The sequence below is a fragment of the Rhinopithecus roxellana genome, unplaced genomic scaffold, assembly GCF_007565055.1.
Source record: "Rhinopithecus roxellana isolate Shanxi Qingling unplaced genomic scaffold, ASM756505v1 contig1952, whole genome shotgun sequence".
Classification (NCBI taxonomy): Eukaryota; Metazoa; Chordata; class Mammalia; order Primates; family Cercopithecidae; genus Rhinopithecus; species Rhinopithecus roxellana.
The window spans coordinates 15,979-25,365 of NW_022141903.1; the positions used below are offsets into that span (position 1 = coordinate 15,979).

The 9,387-nt window shown below is 22.2% G+C and overlaps 1 pseudogene; it reads left to right on the forward strand.

The window, feature by feature from the left end:
* The first annotated feature begins 333 nt into the window (after nt 1–333).
* LOC115895730 lies at nt 334–1,215 on the forward strand (annotated as a pseudogene).
* Nucleotides 1,216–9,387: the final 8,172 nt, after the last annotated feature.

The window sequence follows — 9,387 nt, forward strand, 5'->3', positions numbered from 1 at the left end:
GATATAGGTATAAAATATAGACATAATAGATATAGGTGTAAAATATGGACATATTAGATATAATAATTATAGGTATAAAATATGGACATAGTAGATATAATATAGGTATAAAATATGGACATAATAGATATAATAAATATAGGTATATGATATAGACATAATAGATATAATAGATAAAGTTATAAAATATAGACATAATACATTTAATAGATATAGGTATACAACATTGATATAATAGATATAATAGGTATAGGTATGAAATATAGACATAATAGATATAATAGATATAGGTATAACATATAGACGTTAGCTTCTTCTCCGAGAAAACACCAAATGGCTGATGACGCCGGTGCAGCGGGGTTGTCCGGAAGCCCTGGTGGCCCTGGGATGGGGAACCGCGGTGTCTTCCGCGGAGGTTTCGGCAGTGGCATACGGGGCCGGGGTCGCGGCAGTGGACGGGGTCGGGGCCGAGGCCGCGGAGCTCGCGGAGGCAAGGCCGAGGATGAGGAGTGGATGCCCGTCACCAAGCTGGGCCGCTTGGTCAAGGACATGAAGATCAAGTCCCTGGAGGAGATCTACCTCTTCTCTCTGCCCATTAAGGAATCTGAGATCGTTGACTTTTTCTTGGGGGCCTCTCTCAAAGATGAGGTTTTGAAGATTATGCCGGTGCAGAAGCAGACCCGTGCTGGTCAGCGCACCAGGTTCAAGGCGTTTGTTGCTATCGGGGACTACAATGGCCACGTCGGCCTGGGTGTTAAGTGCTCCAAGGAGGTGGCCACCGCCATCCGTGGGGCCATCATCCTGGCCAAACTCTCCATTGTCCCGGTGCGCAGAGGCTACTGGGGGAACAAGATCGGCAAGCCCCACACCGTCCCTTGCAAGGTGACAGGCCGCTGTGGCTCTGTGCTGGTGCGCCTCATCCCTGCACCCAGGGGCACTGGCATCGTCTCAGCGCCTGTGCCCAAGAAGCTGCTCATGATGGCTGGTATTGATGACTGCTACACCTCAGCCCGGGGCTGCACTGCCACCCTGGGCAACTTCGCCAAGGCCACCTTTGATGCCATCTCTAAGACCTACAGCTACCTGACCCCTGACCTGTGGAAGGAGACAGTCTTTACCAAGTCTACATATCAGGAATTCACTGACCACCTTGTCAAGACCCACACCAGAGTCCCCGTGCAGCGGACCCAGGCTCCAGCTGTGGCTACAACATAGGCTTTTTATAAAAGAAAAAAAAAGTGAATTAAGCCTGTTAAAAAAAAAAAGATATAGACATAATAGATACAAGAGATACAGGTATAAAATATAGACAGATACCATAGATATAGATATAAAATATAGACATAATAGATATAGGTATAAAATATAGACATATTAGATATAATAATTATAGGTATAAAATATAGACATAATAGATATAATAGATATAGGTATAAAATATAGACATAATAGATATACATATAAAATATAGACAAAATAGATTTAATAGATATAGGTATAAAATAATAGATAAAATAGATATGATATATATAGGTATAAAATATAGACATAATAGATATGAAAGATATAGATATAAAATATAGACAAAATAGATATAATAGATATAGGTATAAAATATAGACATAATAGTTATAACAGATATAGTTATAAAATATAGACATAATAGTTATAATAGATATAGGAATAAAATATAGACATATTAGATATAGGTACAATATTTAGACATAATAGACATAATAGATATAGGTATAAAATTTAGACATAATAGATATAATAGAAATAGGTATAAAATGTGGATATAATAGATATAATAGATATAGGTATAAAATATAGAAATAATAGACATAGGTATAAAATAGAGACATAATAGATATAGGTATAAAATAGAGACATAATAGATATAATAGATATAGTTATAAAATATAGACGTAATAGATGTAGGTATAAAATATATACATTATAGATAAAATAGATACAGGTATAAAATATAGACATAATAGATATAATAGATATAGGTATAAAATATAGACCTAATAGATATAATAGATAGAGGTATAAAATGTAGACATAATAGACATAATAGCTACAGGTAGAAAATATAGATATAATAGATATCATAGATAGAGACATAAAATATAAACAAAATAGATATAATAGATAGAGTTATAAAACATAGACATCATAGGTATAATAGATAGAGGTATAAAATATAGAGATAAGAGATATAATTGATAGAGGTATAAATTATAGATATAATAGATATAATAGAGTTATAAAATGTAGACATAATAGATATAATAGATATAGTTATAAAATGTAGACATAAGAGACATAATAGATAGAGGTATAAAATGTAGACATAAAAGATATAATAGATAAAGGTATAAAATATAGACATAATAGATATAATAGATATAGGTATAAAATATAGATAGAATAGATATAATAGATATAGGATTAAAATATAGACACAATAGGTATAATAGACAGAGGTATAAAATATCGAATGAATATATATAATAGATATAGGTATAAATTATGCACATTATAGATATAATAGATAGAGATATAAAATACAGACAAAATAGATATAGGTACACAATATAGACATAATAAATATAATATATTTAGGTATAAAATATACACATAATAGACATAATAGATATAGGAATAAAATATAGACATAATAGACATAATAGATAAAGGTATAAAATATGGACATAATAGATATAATAGATATACGTATAAAATATACACATAATAGATATAGATAGATATAGGTATAAAATATATACATAATAGATATAATAGATATAGGTATTAAATATACATATAATAAATATAGGTATAAAATATAGATATAATATATATAGCTATAAAATATAGAGAAAATAGATGTAATAAATATAGGTATAAAATATAGACATAATAGATATAATAGATATAGTTATAAAATATAGACATATGAGATATAATAGATATAGGTATAAAATATAGACATAATAGATATAATAGATATAGTTATAAAATATAGACATATGAGATATAATAGATATAGGTATAAAATATAGACATAATAGATATAATAGATATACGTAGAAAATATAGACATAGTAGATATAATAGATAGAGGTATAAAATATATACACAATAGATATAATCGATAGAGTTACAAAATATAGACATAATAGACATAGGTTTAAAATATAGACAAAATAGATATAATAGATATAGGTATAAAATATAGACAGAATAGTTATAGGTATAAAATATGGACATAATAGATATAATAGATATAGGTATAAAAGACAAACATAATAGATGTATTAGATATACGTATAAAATATAGCCATAAAACGTATAATAAATGTAGGTATAACATGCAGACATATTAGGTATAATAGATATAGGTATAAAATATATACAAAATAGGTACAATAAATACAGATATAAAACATAGACATAATATATATAATAGACATAGGCATAAAATATAGATACAATAGATATAGATATGAAATATAGATATAATAGATATGATAGATACATGTATAAAATATAGATATAATAGATATAATGGATATAGGTATAAATGTAGATATAATAGATACAGATAAAAATATAGATATAAGAGATATAATAGATATATGTGTAAAATATAGATTTAATAGATAAAGGTATAAAATATAGAGAAAAGAGTTATAATAGACGGAGAGATAAAATATAGACATAGTAAATATAATATATTTAGGTATTAAATATAGACATAATAAATATTATAGATAAATTAATAAAATAGAGACATAATAGATATAATAGATATAGGTATAAAATATAGACATAAGAGATATAATAGATATATGTATAAAATATAGATATAATAGATATAATAGATATAGATATAAAACAGAGACACAATAGATATAGGCACACAATATAGACATAATAGATATAATAGATTTAGGTATAAAATATACACATAATAGATAAAATAGATATAGGTATAAAGTATAGACAGATATAGTAGATATAAGTATAAAATACAGATAGATACAAAGATATAAGTAGAAAATATAGACATAATATATATAATAGATATAGTTATAAAATATGGATATCATAGATACAGATATTGGTATAAAATATAGATATAACAGATATAATGGATATAGGTATAAAATATAGATATAATAGATATAGGTATAAAATATACTTATATTAGATATAATAGATATAGTTATAAAATATAGATATAATAGATATAATACACATAGGTATAAAAAATAGATATAATAGATGTCGTTATAAAATATAGATATAATATATATAATAGACATAGGTAAAAAATAAAGACATAATAGATATAGGTATAAAATAGAGACATCATAGATATAGGTATAAAATATAGACATAATACTTATACCTACAAAATATAGACATAACATTTATAATAGATATCGGTATAAAATACAGACATAATAGATATTATAAATATAGGTATAAAATATAGCCATAAGAGATATAATAGATATAGGTATAAAATATAGACATAATAAATATAGGTATAATATTTAGACATAATAGATATAATAGATATAGGTATAAAATGTAGACATAATAGATATATTAGATATAAGTATAAAATATACACATATCAGATATAATAGACACAGGTATATAATATAGATATAATAGATATGAGCATGAAATATAGATATAATAGATATAATACACATAGGTATAAAAAATAAATATAATATATATAGGTATAAAATATAGATATAATGGATATAACAGATGTAGGTATAAAATATAGACAAATAGATATAATAGATATTGTTATAAAATATAGACATAATAGATATACTAGATACGGGTATAAAATATAGATATAAGATATATACGTATAAATTACAGAAAAAATAGATATAATAGATAAAGGTATAAAATATAGACATAAAATATATAATAGATCTAGACATAATAGATATAATAGTTATAGGTATAAAATATAAACATAATAGATATATTAGATATAGGTATACAATATAGACATAATAGATATAATAGACAGATATAAAATCTAGACATAATAGATATAATAGATATAGGTATAAAATATAGACATAAAAGATACAGGTATAAAATATAGAAATAATACATATAATAGACAAAGGTGTAAAATGTAGACATTATAGATAAAGGTATAAAATATAGTAATAATAGATATAGGTTTAAAATATAGAAATAATAAATATAATAGATATAGGTATAAAATAAAGACATAATAGATGTAGGAATAAAATACAGACATCATAGATAAAGGTATAAAATATAGACATAATAGATATACCTATAAAATATAGACATAACAGTTATAATAGATATAGGTATAAAATATAGACATAATAGATATAATAGACACAGGTATATAATATGGATATAATAGATATAAGCATAAAATATACATATAATAGGTATAACAGATATACGTATAAAAAATAGATATAATAGATACAAGTATAAAATACAGACCATAGATATAATAGATATATGTAGAAAATATAGATATAATAGATATAATTATAAAAAATATAAATATAAATGATATAATAGATATAGGTAAAAAACATAGATAAAATGTATATAGGTATAAAATATGTTTATAATAGATATAGTTATAAAATATAGATATAATAGATATAATAGATAGAGTTATAAAACACAGACATGATAGATATAATAGATATAGGAAGAAAATAGAGACCTAATAGATATAATAGATATAGGTATAAAATATAGAAATAATAGATATGATAGAAATAGGTATAAAATATAGACATGATAGATATAATAGATATAGGTATAAAATATAGACATAATAGATATAATATAGGTATAAAATATAGATATATATAGGTATAAAAAATAGTTATAATAAATATAGGTATAAAATATAGACATTAGAGATATAACAGATATAGGTATAAAACACAGAAACAATGGATATGATATATATGGGTATAAAATGTAGACATAATACTTATGATAAATATAGATATAAAATATAGACATACTAGATATAATAGATATAGCTATAAAATATAGACATATTAGATATAATAGATATAGGTATAAAATATAGACATAATAGATATGGGAATAAAATATAGACATAATAGATATAATAGATATAGGTATAAAATATAGACATAAAAGATATAATGGATATAGGTATAAAATAGAGACATAATAGATATAATATATAAGGGTAAAAAATATAGAAATAATAGATGTAACAAATATAGGTATAAAATATAGGCATAAGAGATATAAGAGATACAGGTATAAAATATAGACATAAAAGATATAATACATATACGTATAAAATATAGACATCATAGATATAACAGATATAGTTATAAAATGTAGACATAATAGATATACTAAATATAGGTATAAAACATAGACATAATAGATGTAATAGATATAGGTATAAAATATAGCCGTAAGAGGTATAATAGATATAGGTATAAAATATAGACATATTAGATATAGGTATAAAAATTAGACATAATAGATATGATAGATATAGCTATGAAATACAGACATAATAGATATTATAGATATAGGTATAAAATATAGACACAATATATGAAATACACATAGGAATAAATACAGATATAATAGATACAATAGATATCGGTATAAAATATAGACATAAAAGATATAATAGATAGGGGTATAAAACGTAGACACAATAGATATAGATATAAAATATAGACATAATAAATGTAGGTATAATATTTAGACATAATAGAAATAATAGATATAGGTATAAAATATAGAAATAATAGATATATTAGATATAGGTATAAAATATACACATAATAGATATAATAGACACAGGTATATAATATGGATATAATAGATATAAGCATAAAATATACATATAATAGGTATAACAGATATACGTATAAAAAATAGATATAATAGATACAAGTATAAAATACAGACCATAGATATAATAGATATAGGTAGAAAATATAGATATAATAGATATAATTATGAAAAATATAAATATAAATGATATAATTGATATAGGTAAAAAACATAGGTAAAATGTATATAGGTATAAAATTTGGTTATAATAGATATAGGTATAAAATATAGAAAAATAGATATAATAGATATAGGTATAAAATATAGACACAATAGATATAATAGATATAGGTATAAAATATAGATATAATAGTTATAATAGATATAGATATTAAATATAGATATAAGAGATAAAGATATAGGTATAAAATATAGATATTATGGATATAATAGATATAAGAATAAAATATAGGTATAACAGATATCGCTGTGACATATAGACACAATAGATATAGATATAGGTTTAAAATAAAGATAAAATAGATATAGGTACAAAAAATAGATATAATAGATATAATGTATATAGGTATAAAATATAGACATAATAGATGTAATAGCTACAGATAAAATATAGACATAATAGATATAATAGATATAGGTATAAAATATAGACATAATAGATATACTAGATATAGGTATAAAATATAGACATGATATATATCATAGATATACGTATACAATATAGACATAATAGATATAATAGATAAAGGTATAAAATATAGACATAATAGATATAATGAATATAGGTATAAAATATAGACATAAGAGATATAATAGATATAGTTATAAAATATGGACATAATAGATATAATAGATATAAGTAGAAAATATAGACATCACAGATATAATAGATATAGGTATAAAATGTAGACATAAAAGATATAATAGATATAGGTATAAAATATAGACATAATAGATATAAAGATATTGGTTTAAAATATAGACAATACATATAGAGATAAAAATATAGAAAATAGATATAATAGATATAGGTATCAAATATAAACATAATAGATATAGGTATAAAATGTAGACATAATAGATACCAATGATATAGGTATAAAATACGGACATAATAGATATAGGTATCAAATAAAGATATAATAGATATAGGTATAAAATATGGATATAATATATATAATAGATATAGTTATAAAATATGGATATCATAGATACAGATATTGGTACAAAATATAGATATAATAGATATAATGGTTATAGGTATAAAATATAGATATAATAGATATAGGTATAAAATATAGAAATAATAGATATAATCGATATAGGCATACAATATAGACATAATAGATATAATACATATAGGTATAAAATATAGACAGAATAGATATAATAGATATAGGTATGAAGTATATACATAACAGATATAATAGATACTGGTATAAAATATAGACATAATGGACACTATAGATATAGGTATAAAATATAGATATAATAGATATATGCATGAAATATAGATATAATAAATATATTAGATATAGGTATAAAATATACATATAATAGATATACGTATAAAATATAGATATAATAGTTTTAATTGATACAGGTATAAAATATAGATATAATAGGTATAGGTATAAAATAAAGATATAATAGATATAATAGATACAGGTATAAAATATAGATATAGTAGATATAATTATAAAAAATAAAAATAATAGATATAATAGATGTAGGTATAAAATATAGGCATAATAGATATGGGTAAAAATATAAACATAACAGATATAATAGTTATAAAATATAAATATAACAGATAAAATAGATATAGGTATAAAATATTAATATAATAAATGAAGTTATAAAATATAGACATAATAGGTATAATATAGATAGGTATAAAATATAGACATAATAGATATAATCCATATACCTATAAAATATACACATAGTGGATATAATAGATATAGGTATAAAATATCGACATAATATATATATGTATAAAATATAGACATAATAGATATAATAGATATAGGTGTGAAATGTAGACATAATAGATATAGTTATAAAATATAGATATTATAGATATAATATATATAGGTATAAAATATAGATATAATAGATAACATAGATATAGGTCTGAAATACAGATATAATAGATATAGGTAGAAAATATAGATATAATAGATACAGGTATAAAATACAGACATAATAGATATGATAGATATAGGTATAAAATATAGACATAATTGATTTAATAGATAGAGGTATAAAATATAGATAAAATAGATATAGGTATAATATATAGATATAATGGATATAATAGATATACGTTTAAAATATAGATACAATAAATACCGGTATACAATATAGATATAATAGATACAATAGATACAGATATAAAATATAGACATAATAGATAAAATTATAAAACATAAATATAATAGATATAATAGATATAGGTATAAAATATAGATGTAATATATA